We start from the raw sequence: 14826 nt of genomic DNA, 5'->3' as shown, positions 1-14826 counted from the left end.
TCCTGCCTTCTGGAAGACTCTGTCAAACTGCCTTTTGGTATTAAAAAAAAATGCAGGGTATCCTTTATTTAAATATTTATATTCATTTCAATAGTAACCAATTAGTTGAGTGCTACTATTTTGGAAGGCATGGTGGTAGCATTAGAAGAACAAGATACAGATCACTAGGAATCTGCAATAGAATAGTTGATGCAAAGTATATCTAACAAGTAACCTAACAAATGCTGTCATAATTTAGATCTGTCTGAATATTACAGTTTATTATTTCTATCATGGGAGGCCATATAAGATCTGAGGGATCACAGAGAAAAAACCATGCATATAGCACGTCATTCACTTATGCAAGATTACAACTTCCTAGACATACAAAACATACAATTTTTATGTTCAATAGAGCACCTAAAACCATTACATCTATCAATAAAAGTCCTATGTTTACATAAGCCTTAGTTTTTATGTTGTGTCTTAATCTCTAAACTGTTTGAGCCATAAGTAGATTTTGTAATCACAAATAGTTCTGGGAAGAGATTATAGCCTGTGCTTGACTCTCTGGGGAGTTCCGAGACAGATAGAGAGCATGGGTACCTGGAACGTGCCAATAGTATATCAAATCTTATTTTAGTCAAAAATTTAAACTTTTTTCCCCACTGAACTTTTAGCCAGAGCTACTGACAAATAGCAAAATAGATGTAGAATGCTAGTAAGCAGAAGCCCAGCAGAAGGCTTTGAACACAACTACCAGAACAGTGAGGATCTAGGAATGTAGGAATGTAGAAGAGCTGATGGCTGGCCACCCCAGAGGGAAGCGAGGCATTTGCACAGGAGCCGCTGGGGGACCCTGTTCACCCAGCAGGATTATAGGGCAGCTGAGGGAGCCAGGGATGTCTGCAAGGCCAGGAAACTGATGGCAGGGAAAATCCCATCCTGCACTGGGAGGGTAGTTAGAACCCTACCCTCAAAGGAGTGTCCCAGTCTTCTGAATGCTGAGTCTATTCTGTGGAAAATTCCCAGAAATGGCCATTCATTTAATACTAACTGAGTGCCTACTATGTACAAAAATTCTGTGCCTATGACTGCAATCTGGTGTTTTACACGACCATGATTCTGTCTTTATTCTCTTCAAGAAAGTCCACCAGCAAAATCTTGTTAGGGAGAGAAAAGTGCTCTGTTTGTCATTTCTGAACTCAAATGCTTCCATCAACCTTGAATAATAGGAAAATTCTTCTGAACGTAGCTATTGTTTGCATCATCATCGTCATCATTATTCCAGGCTCCTGAACGAGAGCCGAGAGTGCTTCTTTTAATGCCAACTGTGATTTGCACATTCATAGACGGTTTGAAGTTTCAGAAATTAAATGTCGGGGTATAAAATTTTCTTGAAGGAAGAAAGTATGATTGCATCGAACTTTCCAAGTACAATCAAAGTCTAAAGGAAATATAATTATTATTGTCGGTTTATCACCTCAAACATGTTGTTGTAAATGTCATTATATCAGATGAGTTTGGTAACAGGTTTTCCATTTTGCACTTTATTTGACAAGGTGATTCATTGTTTAGTGCAGTTTAAGATGTCAGTCCTTCTGGAAGGAATTGAGCTGAGCTGATGTGCATAAGAACATTCTTCCATCAAAGTATATGATTAAAGAAGGGTTAGAAATATTGTTTCCAAAGTTGCTTTAAACAAGAATAGTTTCTTTGTCAAGATATAATTTATCACTGTTTGCTGCATCTGGGAGAGTGTATACAGATGATGCACGCTGCCTAGGACACTTTGCACAGCTCTAAGCCTGTCCAAGAATCTTGGATAAGTGTGTCTGCATCGTGGAAACCCAAGTAGTAATTGAAGTTCTGTGTTTTTGTTTCAAATAAAATCTCTCACACTAACTCAGGGTGATAGAGCAAACATTTGGCCCAACATTATTGCATCCAGTATGTTGGATTAGTATGTGTTGGTCACCCAGTATTGACACTTCACAACAGAGCATCCCACTTTTGAGCATGCAATGGGACCCAGAGCCTTCTATTTTTACCATTTTGATGACACCAAAAGCATTTCCTTTTTCTCTTTGTTAACTTCCCATATTAAAATTGTAAATAAGATATAGACCTACAAAAGAAAGAATGCCATTTTTATATAACAGGGGTGCCCCCCAAAATGTATATACATGACTTGTATTCATCTTTGTTATTGTCATATATTGAGTATTACAATTTTAATACAATTTTTTCCTTTCTTAAAATGTGTATACATTTTCTGGGGGGCATCCTTTGTACATACTTACAAAGAGCTGGGAACTGGACTAGTTAATTCATTCTCTCTCATGTTTAAAGCAACCTTGCAATTTATTTGCATCCCTATTATACAACTGAGGGACCTAAGGCTTTGCAAGAATAAGTAATTTGCCTAAAGACATACAGGTAGTGAGTGGTAGAGCTGAAATTCAAACTGAGGTCCTATGACTCCAATGCCCAGAAAGCTTCCTCTACTGTGGCTGGTGTATATGTTCAAAGCACACCAAGCTTACCCTGTTTATAGCAGTGTTGCCTATAAGTTTACCGCTTACCTAGGCAATACTTATATTTACATGTAGTGTCTTTTAAAATTCCACTTGGTTTCTGACTGCAAGTGTCTTGTTTTCGGGGCTTATATAAGCTCAAAGAAGGAGCATTCTTTCTTTTCTTTGCCCAAATGGAAATATATGCCAATTTCAAGAAAGATCAAAATGCCCCAGGCCTCTTATAGGGAAATTAGATATAAAGGAACCTTCAAATATATTTCCAATTACATTGTTTCAAATTAACCAGGTAGAGGGTGTCATAGATAAAATTCCTTGTTTAAGTGGAATTGAACAGCCTTTGTAGGAGAGATACAATGACCAACATTTGAGAATGTAAAACAATTAAGGTGCATTTATGCAGTTGCCACTAAACAATGACAGACATGTCAAAGCTGAATTGCATTTTCTGCAATGATGAGAGCAGAGGCAGACTTGATGACAACATAAGTTCCAGGCCCCTGGGTTTGCCGTGAGGATGGAGAAGTCCAGGGTCATTTGCAGGACTCTCAGCCCTGACTTGGCTCTGCTGCTTGGAGTTAGAGTCAAGACACAAATTTTGGGTCCATTTGAAAAATCAGGTATCCCAAACTAGGGGAGGGTTTTGATGACTTCCTGTTTATGTTACTGTACTGGAAGCTTTGAAACCTGAGGTTTGCATGTGTGTTTGACCATACATTTCTTGGTTTATATTACTATGAATAAAGCCATCTCTGTGTAAGAGGGCTTGTTTTCATTTCCATTTAAATTTTCAAAAGGTAGATCAGTGTGTATATGTCTGCCTACACACAGCTACCAACAAACACACACTGATGGTTTTAAATTCAGTAACAGAATTAAAAGAGTCATCATACATCAGTAAGCAATAGAGGGTTGCAAAGCGGTTAAGGGCTTGGTCTTAGGTTCGGATCTCAATTCTACTTCTATACTATTCCTGGGACTTTGGGCAATTGTTTAACTTCTTTGTCCTCAGTTTCTCCATATTTAAAGTCATGCCTACTTCAGAGGCTTATGTAGGTTATATTTGTAAAACACCTAGAAGAGTATTTGGACACATAGTGAGTGTTATATAACTATTTGCTTAATAAGTAAGGTTTTTCCTAGAAGCAACATGGTCACATGTTACCTCGCAACTGTTGGAACAGCTATTATCAAAAAGACAAGAAATAATAAATACTGGCGAGGATGTGAAGGAAAGGGAACTCTCATGCACCGTTGGGAATGTAAATTGGTATAGCCACTAAGGGAAACAGTATGGGGGGGTTCCTCAAAAAAGAAAAAGAAAAATAGAACTATCATATAATCTAGCAATTCCACTTCTGGGTACTTACCTGGAAAAAACCCACTATCTCAAAAAGATATCTGCACCCCCATGTTTATGGCATTATTATTTACAATAGCCAAGGTATGGAAACAACCTAAATGGCTGTTGATGGATGAATGGATAAAGAAATTGTCTTATAATATATACAATGGACTATTATTCAGCCATTAAAAAGAATGAAATCTTGCAATTTGTGAAAATATGGGTGGACTTTGAGGGCATTATGCTAGGTGAAATACGAGAGAGAAAGAAAAATAAATACTTTATGATCTCATTTATATGTGGAATCCAACCGCCCCCCCCCCAAAAAGAAAACAAAAAAATGAACAAAAAAACAAGCTCATAGATACAGAGAAAACATTGGTGGTTTTCAGAAGCAGCTATGAGAAGGTGGAGGGTGGGGGATGGGTGAAATGCATGAAGGGCACCAAAAGGTGCAAACTTCCAGTTATAAAATAAATAAGTCATAGGGATGTAATGTACAGCATGGTAAATATAGTTAATAATACTGTATTGCTTATTTGAAAATAGCTAAGAAAGTAGATCTTAAAAGTTCTCATTACAGGAAAAAAATTGTAACTATGTATGATGACACACATTAGCTAGACTTATTGTGGTAATCATTTTGCAATATATACAAATATTGTCATTATATTGTACAATTGAAACTAATAATACGTCAAGTATGCCTCAATGTAAAACTGATCATAATAGGTGAGGAAAAATATGTTTAGAATCATATTTTGAGTAGCATTAACTCTTTTACAGTTGTACTGGTCCTCTTAAGGAGGTAATTGATAAAATTTGAGACAGAAGTCACCTTTTAACATGATTTGGCTTCTACATCAGGATAACTACAGAAAGAACCAGAAAAATATATATACACAGCACAAATACTAGGTCTGATTATCATTATTCTGAACTACTGTTCCTGGAGAGACAGTAAGTGACAGTGGTCAGAAAATTAATCTGCTTGAATCCAAGACCAACCCTGTGCAAGTAACCTAATGTCCCTGAGCCTCAGTTTCCTCATCTATAAAATGAGAATATCTATTCATCTGTTAGGTTGTAGTGAGCATCAAATGAGATAACATTTGTCAAGCTCTTTTTAGTATGGTGTTTTACTCAATAACAGCAATGATTAATATTAATGCTTATAGTTTTATTATTTGAGTCCCTTGTTCACATTTTCTCACCTGTTTGTTAAGAATAAGTGTAAGTGCTATCAATCAACTACACTTAAAGAGAAATAATAATATTTGAGAATGTCATTGGACCACAATAAGCAGTAAGTAAGCCCATATGAACATATGCTGTGATGGCCAGATTTTTATAGAATAATTTATCGTTTTGATTTCTACATTTAAAAGAATATGTGGAGAAACTACAATAAAGGTAGAAAACCAAACATAAAGATAAAATAAAATATTGAGGAAGTAGGAAAGCAGCCCTGAGAAAAAAGATAAAAAGGATCAACCTTATTTACCTAAAAAGAGACTGACCAATGAGTTACTTGAGGTTTTGAAGGATAGTTTTTGTAAGAATACTCACTTTTACTTAAGACAAGATAAAGGAGCTGATTATAAATAGTGGCGAGCAAGGTGGATGACAAGGATTTCGGTACACAGTGTTTCCACAGCAGGACAGTCTCTTAACAACCTCTAGAAACCTTCAAACATAGGACAAATAACCACTATTTTGGTCGTTTAGAGTAATTAAATCTAATTACTGGGAATGAAAAACTGGACCTGATAACTTTCTACTCCAAAATTTGGTTTTGTGTGCTGAACTCTAGAGCTTCCCAAACTCATTTCTGTTAGATACCAGCATGTGGTGTTGCCACTGTGCTTAGGTTGGGCCCTCTCATCCCCCATGGTGGCCCAGAGAGCCCATCACTATGAACAGCCCCATCTATTTATTCTAGAGGGTGATATCATCACTCCTTATGTATACCATGAGGTAAAAAATATGGGAAATCATTGACTTGGTCATGTGATGTACTGAAGAAGAGCTGACATCTAAATATAAATACGTTATTAATTAACTGAGAACCTTTCGGAGGCTAAATACAACACCTAGATGCACACATGGAAGCCAGGACAGAAACAAGAAAATTAAGGAATTTACAGTCTTCGGTATTCAGACTCTCTAGGTGTTCTTTGGATTTTCCTCAGGAAAAGAACATTTAGAGGACTCCAACTGGAACATCACAATGCCTTGGCCAATGTGACAAGGTCTGGAACTTCATGACAAGTGATGATGAAGCCCGTCCATTTTCAACAATCTGTACCTTGAAAATCTGGAGTGATATGATTCCAAGTTTCCTTGACAGAAATCCAAAACAACCTTCTTGAGCTAAAGGACACAGATCACCTTCATCATGTTCTTTGATATTTTGTCTCTTTCTGTGTCTCCAAATTGAATGGTTAGGAACTTTATATTTGACCATAGCTGAAGTAGAAAATATTCCTCCATGCATTCATCCACCCATTCTTTTATTTAGCAAACATTTAGATCACTCATATATTTACAGAATGAAAGATTTGGTTGATCCAGTAAAACAGAAAGCTAATTTAGGCTATAAGACTTATGTTAAAATAACTATACCATAAGAGAGCATAGAAGAAGAAGGAGGGTAAATTAGGGAATTAGGTTTGGACAATTAAAAGGGAGATGAGAAATCAGCATGCAGCTTATATTTCTGAAGATACACTGCAGTCTTTCTATCAGGAGCATTTTAAGACTTTTCATGGAAGTTATTGATTTATCACTGGTCATTGAATCCATAAAGAGGCCTAAGTGTATGATCTCAACATAGATTCAAGGCTTATAATTCTGTCTCATAGCCATTACTGCTGGACAATATGGCACAAGTTAACATGGGTAGGAAAGGCCTTCTTTTTGACAGATGAAATGTCTATTCTAAATGGCATAAAACAGGGCTGGATACCAAATGCCCTCCTTTTAATTTTATAGTGGAACAAATGGTCTTAAAATGACCTAGCCACAGCAAAACAAGCACCTCTCATGTGTTGATGACATGCCTTCCTATGTGGTCAGAGAAGTGGCTTTGACAAACAATTCAACCTGTTGACCAAATTATGCCAGGAAAAGCTGCTAAATATTAATTCTCCTAAAACCAAAATGATCAATTTTGGTAGGCACACTTTGACATCTAAATAGATAACATTAAACAAGTCTGCTCAACTGATAGCCATATATAGTTCCTTAGGGTCACAATTTGTGACTTACCTGGTTAACCCTTGGTATGCAGGTGATCTCAAAGTTTAACATTTTACAGGGGTCATGTTAAGGATCTTCTGTGGTCAACAGGGACCTTTGGCACCTCTTACCTTCCAAACTTTTTAAGATAGGCATGTTCTTTTTGCCTTATGGTACAGAGTTCTGACATTTCCATCAATTTGTAAAGACACTGAATTGCTTTGTGAGAATTGTCCTTGATTTGTTTGAAACTGCTTGCTTGGCTCACCATTGTATACACTTGAAATTACTCTCCATTAAGATAAAAATATCATAAAAGTCCTTTTATTTTACAAGGAAACAAAACCTTTGTCATCTACACATCAGATCTTTCTTCAGTCAAAAATGTGGATTATCTGTAAGTGGAACTGGATAGTAATCTCAATTTTGAATTGTCTATTATTCATTTCCCATCAAAAGCCTGGATGAGACCATTGATATTTAGCAGGGATCATTGAAGGGATCCACCAATCACTCATCTTCAAAATTCTCAAAAATGCAACCAGTTTTCATCTAAACTTATTGTAAAAAGTAGCTTTATGCAAAGTTTTTTTTTAAATTAAATTTCTTGGGGTGACATTGGTTAGGAAAATTAGGTTTCAAGTGTACAATTCTATGATGAACAAAGTTCTTTTTTAAAAAAACATTTAAATTATATCATCTTTTTTTTTCAAAAACCTTTATTAACATTTTGAACAGGTTCACCCCAGGTATTACTGAAACCAGCATTTCTTATTTGAAAAAAATTATGGCTGAAAATTTCACTAATCAGAGGAGGGAAACACACATCCAGATCCAGGAAGCCCAAGAAGTTCCAAATAAGAGGAGCCCAAAGAAACTCACACAAAGACACATTATAATTAAAATTTCAAAAGTTGAAGACAAGGAGAGAATATTAAAAGCATCAAGAGAAAAACAACTTGTTACATAAAAGGTAACTCCACAAGATAATCAGTAGATTTTTCAGCAGAAACTTTGGAGGCCAGAAGGAAGTGGCATAATACATTCAAAGTGCTGCAGACAAAAAAACTTCCAACCAAGAATACTGTAACCAGCAAAGTTATTCAGAAGGGACAGGGGGATAGAGTCTTCCAGACAAGCAAAAGCTAAAGAGGTTCACCACCACTAAAACAGCCTTACAAAAAGTGTTACAGGGATTCCTCCAAGCTGAACAGAAAGGGTAACAAGAATACACATGGAAGAATAAATCTCACTGGACAGGTAAATATATAGTAAAGGTAATGGATTGATCACTTATAAAGCTAGTATGAAGATTAAAAGACAAAAGTAACAAAAATAACTATGGTTAAATAGTTAAGGGATAACCAAGATAAAAAGATATAAACTGTGACGTTAAAAACATAAAACCTGGGGGGAGAGGAATAAGGTTGAGTTTTACAATGGGATCAAATTTAAATAGTGATCAACTTAAAATAGACTATTATAGATATAAGGTGTTATATATATAAGCCTCATAATAACCACTACAGAAAAAGCCTATAGTAAATATACAAAACATAAAAAGAAAAGCATATAAGAATACTATTAAAGAAAGCCAACAAAGCACAAAGGAAGAGAGCAATAGAAGAAGAAAGAAACAGAGGAACTTCAAAAACAATCAGAAAACAATTAAGAAAATGGCAATAAGCACATACCTATCAATAATTACTTTAAATATAAATGCATTAAATGCTCCAACCAAAAGACATAGGGTGGCTGTTGGATAAAAACAACAAAATAAACAAAATGAAATCCAGACCCATCTATGTGCAAATGAAATTCAGAGGAAAGCTTTTATACCTATACTTATGTCAGACAAAACAAACTTTAAAACAAAGAATGTGATAAGATACAAAGAAGGGCATTACATAATGATAAAGGAGTCGATCCAACAAGAATATATAACATTTGTAAATATTTATGCACCCAACATGGGGACATCTAAATATATAAAGCAAATATTAACAGACCTAAAGGAGAAATAGACAGCATTACAATAATAGTAGGGGACTTTAATACCCTACTCACATCGATGCATAGATCATCCAGTCAGAAAATCAATAAGGAAATATTGGTCTTTAATGACACTTCAGACCAGATGGACTTAACAGGTATTTACAGAATATTTCATCCAAAAGCAAAAGAATATGCATTCTTCCCAAGTGCACATAAAACATTTTCTAAGATAGATCACATATTAGGACACAAAACAAGTCTTAATAAATTTAAGAAGATTGAAATCATATCAAGCATCTTTTCTGACCACAATAGTATAAAACTAGAAATTAATTACATGAAAGATACTGGAAAATTCACAAATATGTGGAAATAAAACAATGTGCTACTGAACAGCCAATGAGTCATAGAAGAAATCAAAAGAGAAATAAAAAATACCTTGAGACAAATGAAAATGAATATGTAACATACCAAAATTTATGGAATGCAACAAAAGCAATTCTAAAAGGGAAGTTCATAGCAATGAATGCCTACTTCAAAAACCCAAGAAATGTCTCAAATAAACAACCTAACTTTACACCTCAAGGAACTAGAAAAAGAAAAACAAATGAAGTCTAAAGTTAGTAGAAAAAAGAAAATTACCAAGATTAGAGAAGTAAATGAAATAGAGATTAAAAAGACAATAGAGAAGATCAATGAAACTAAGAGCTGGTTCTTAGAAAATAATAACTAAATTGGCAAACTTTAAGATAGACTTACTAAGAAAAAAGAGAGGACTCAAAAAAATAAAATAAGGGGGCCAGCTGAGTGGCTCAGTTGGTTAAGAGTTAGCTTAAGAGCACGAGCTCTGAGCAGCAGGGCTGCTGGTTCTATTCCCACATGGGCCAGTGACACTGCACCCTAGCTGAGCTGTCATTGAGCTGCCAACAGGTGGCAGGATGGCTTAGCTGGTGTAACAATAAGATTGCCTGTTCAATGGTGGACTATGTCCATCCGCAACTCAGACTGAACTTGGCACCTTGAGCTGAGCTGCCGCCTGGATAGCTCATTGGATATAGTACGTGCTCTTAATAACAAGGCTGCCGGGTTCGACTCCCACATGGGATGGTGGCTACACCCACCCGCAACTAAGACTGAACACGTCACCTTGAGCTTAGAGGCCACGAGATGCCGACGGGCAGCCAGATGGCAACTGGCACCCTCCACAGCGAAGACTGAAGAACAACTTGTCTGTTCCCCCTCCCCAATTCCCCAACACTGTTTCCCTCCCCTAATTTCCCAATAAATAGACAAATAAAATAAGAAAAAAAAAAGATTTTACAAGTGATACCACAGAAATACAAAGGTACGTATGAAACTACTATGAGCAATTACAGTAATTCTTAAGTAACATCATCAATAGGTTCTGTGACTTTAAGCAAAGCAATGTATAATGAAACCAATTGTACCATAGACTAATTGATATAAATACAAATTAAGTTCCTACATTTCATCAACAGTATAACAAAATGATGTTTAATGAAACAATATTATTCAAGGACCTGTAGTATATGCCAACAAATTGAACAACCTAAAAAAAAAAAGATAAGTTCCTAGAAACATACAATATTCCAAGACTGAATCACAATGAAATAGAAAATATGAACAGACAAAATACTGATAAGAAGATTGAATAAGCAATCAAAAACTTGCCAACAAACAAAAGTCCAGGACCAGATGCCTTAACTGGTGAATTCTACTAAAAGGAGGGAACTCTTCTAAACTCATTTTATAAAGCTAGCACTACCTTGACACCAGAACCAAATTAGAATGCTACAAGAAGAGAAACTCACACTCCAATATCCTTAATAAACCTAGATGCAAAAATCAACAAAATATTAACAAACCAAATTCATACACTACAATTAAGTGGGACTTATTCCAGGGATGAAAGGATGATTCAAAATCTGGAATCAGTCAATGTGATACACAACATTAGCAAAATGAAGAATAAAAATCATATGATCATCTTAACAGATGGAGAAAAAGCATTTGACAAACTTCAATATCCATTTATGATACAAAGTCTCAACAAAGTGGGTACAGAGAGGACATAGCTCAACATAATACAGGCCATATATGACAAGCCCACAGCCAACATCACACTTAATGGTGAGAAGCTGAAAGCTTTTTATCCAAGATCAGGAGCAAGACAAGGATGCCCACTCTCTCCACTTCTTTTCAACACAGTATAGGAAATCCCAGCCAAGCAATTGGGCAAGAAAAAGAAATAAAAAGCATCCAAATTGGAAAGGAAAAAGTAAAACTGTCACTATTTGTAGATGACATGATATTGTAGTATAAAGAAAACCTTAAAGACTTCATCAAACAACTGTTAGAACAAAAAAAATGAATTCAGAAAAGTTGCAGGATACAAAATCAATACACAAAAATCTGTTATAATCATATACACAAATAATGAGTTATCAAAAAGATAAATTAGTAAAATAATTTCACTTGCAATTTCATCAAAAAGAATAAAATTCCTAGGAATAAATGTAACCTAGGAGGTGAAAAACCTATATATTGAAAACTACAAGACGATAAAAAAAGAAATTAAAAGAGACATGAATAAAAGGAAAGATATTCCGTGTACATGGGTTAAAATGGCCCTATTACCCAAAGCAATCCACAGATTCAATGCAATCCCTATCAAAAGTCCAACGGCATGTTTCAAAGAAATTGAACTAACAATCCTAAAATTTGGAACCATAAAAGACCCCAAATAGCCAAAGCAATCTTGAGAAAGAAAGACAAAGCTGAAGATATCAGACTCCCTGATTTCAAACTATATTACAACGCTATAGCAATTAAAATAGCACAGTATTGGCATAAAAACAGACATATAGGTCAATGGAGCAGAATAGAGCCCAGAAATAAAACCCCATATAATTAATTTATTACAAAGGAGCCAAAAATACACAATGGGGAAAGGACAGTCTCTTTAATAAATGGTGCTGGGAAATTGGACAGCCGCATGCAAAATAATGAAACTGGACCACTCTTAAACCAAACACAAAAAATAATTCAAAATGGATTAAACTCTTAAATATAAGACCTGAAACCATAAAACTCCTAGAAGAAACATAGGTGATTAACTCCTTTACATAAGTCTTGGCAATGCTTTTTTTTAATCTGACACAAAAAGTAAAAGCAACAAAAGCAAAAATAAACAAGTGGGATTACATCAAAGTAAAAAGCTTCTGCACAGCAAAGGAAACCATCAACAAAATGAAAAGGAGACCTACCAAATGGGAGAAGATATTTGCAAATTATATTATCTGATAAGGGGCTAATATCCAAAATATATAAAGAACTCATACAACCCAGCAGCAACAAAACAAAAAAATCAATCCAATTTAAAAATGAGCAGAAAATCTGAATAGACATTTTTCCAAACAAGACATACAAATGACCTGGAGGTACATGAAAAAATGCTTAATGTCACTAATCATCATGAAAATACAAATCAAAACCACACATAAATGTCATCTCACACCTATTAGAATGGCTAGTATGAAAAAGAGAAGAAATAATAAGTGTTAGTGAGAATGTGGAGAAAAGGGAACCTCCGTGCACTGTTGGTGGGAATGCAAATTGGTGCAGCCACTAGAAAAACAGTATGGACGTTCATAAAAAAATGAGAAATAGAACTACTATATGATCCAGCAGTTCCACTTTTGGGTATTTATCCAAATAAAACAAAAACACTAACTCAAAAAGATATATGGATGCTCATGTTCATTGCAGTAGCAAGTTGTGGAAACAACTTAAGTGTCAATTAATGGGTGAATGAATAAAAAAAATGTGGTATATATACAATAGAATATTATTCAGCCATTAAAAGGAAGGAAATCTTACCATTTGCAATAGCATAGATGGAGCTCAAGGGTGTTATGCTACGTGAAATAAGCCAGACAGAGATACAAGTACTATATGAGCTCTCTTATATGTGGAATCTAAACATAAATAAAATTTTAAAATGAAGTTCATAGATACAGAGACAGACTGGAGGATGACAGAGGCAGAGGGGGTGGGTGGGAGAAATGCATAAACTTTTGTTTTTAGTTTAAATAAATTAAATAATAATCATAAAAATATTAAACAGAATTGACTTTGGAGTCAGCAGACCCAGGTTCAAATCCTTACTTATCTGTGCACATCAGAAAAGTTGCCTAACATTTCAGAATCCTTATTTCTTCAAAATGGCTGATATGTGGTCCTGTTCCCTTCTCCTTGCAATAAAATTACTTTTGCAATATCTTTTAAATAACAATAAAAACAGTATGACCTATTATGCAACTTAATGATTCCCAAATAAAGACCCATAGGACAAATTCCTTTGAAAGCTCAGACTCAGGAGAAAATTACTTCCTTTCATTAGACAAAGAATACTCTGTCATGTTTCCTTTTTTACCTTGATTGCTGAGAAGCTCAGAGTGAACTTTTAAGCTTAGTTTCAGTACTTCCCCTTAGTCTGGATTTTCAAATAATTATTCCCTCACCATTTTAATTTCTTGGTTCATGTCTTTTATCATATTAATGATTTTTCACTTAATTGTGATTTTGATTGTAAGCTGCCTCACATCATATCACATTTGGAAATAGGTAGTGTATAAATGCATATGAAAAATATCACCTCTTTAACTTAGATTGGGTACTAGATTCGGGGCTGTTTGGAGGCATGTCTTAGAAAGTGTGGCCAATGTAATACCTGCAAAAGAAGAACCCGGGATATTTATGAGGATTTGCCCCAGGTCTACTGGATCTGCATCAAGGTGGGGGTTGGGAATCTTCATTTTTACAAGCTTCTCAGGTGAGTTTTCTACAGACTGAACACTGAGAATCCCAAAGTTGCTAAATCACCTTCAAGAGAAGGATACAGCATATGTTTCACAAGCACTGTCTACAGCTCTCGTAGGGCACAAATTTAGATATTCATAAGGACTTGATGAAATGAAGCGTGTGAGGCAAAGTGATAAGCACTGTGAGTGACCCAAAAATGAATAAAGAATCAGAAAATTATTGCCACGAACCAGGTGTGAGCCATGGGGGTCTTGGCATCAGGGTGGCAGTGGGAATGGAAACTATTTAAACAGTGCTTCAAAATGTGGGGAAGAAGGACCCCCAGGACTTTTCTAGTCATATTTGGGGGATTAAAAAAAAGGCAGAGAGAGAGAGAGAGAGAGAGAGAGAGAGAGAGAGAGAGAGAGAGATCAGAGATATTCCAGAGTTTGAATCTTGAACAATTAGGAAAATGTTCATATATCATTGGACATGGAGAATTGCACAAAAGAGTAAAAAAATTTACAAGTTTGGTTTTAAAGCATGAGGTCCTAAGGAAACCACCAGGTACAAAAAGAGTTGGGGAAATGGTCCTAGACTTATGAGTCCTGAGGAAAGCCAAGCCTAGAGATTAAATGCTGGAGTGTTATACCTACAGGAAGTTGAAAGTATGGGAGTAGAAAATACCTCAGATAGCAACTATAGAGTGAAAAGAGAGGACGGTGAAGAAGGAAACCTGGGGATGGACCACCAGAAGAGAAGGCAAGAAGAAGAGATACGTGTGTCAAAAAGTAACGGGGAAAGGAGAGAATTGTAGCCTTCAGAAGTCAAAAGAAAAATGACTTTCAAGAAAGCTTCAGGTGCTAGAAGCTTCTTTGTTGCTAAATAGGTTTATACTTTTGAGGA

Source organism: Hipposideros armiger, unplaced genomic scaffold, assembly GCF_001890085.2.
Source record: "Hipposideros armiger isolate ML-2016 unplaced genomic scaffold, ASM189008v1 scaffold_265, whole genome shotgun sequence".
Lineage (NCBI taxonomy): Eukaryota > Metazoa > Chordata > Mammalia > Chiroptera > Hipposideridae > Hipposideros > Hipposideros armiger.
The sequence above is the reverse complement of the archived record's forward strand: the minus strand, read 5'-3'. Positions refer to the sequence as shown.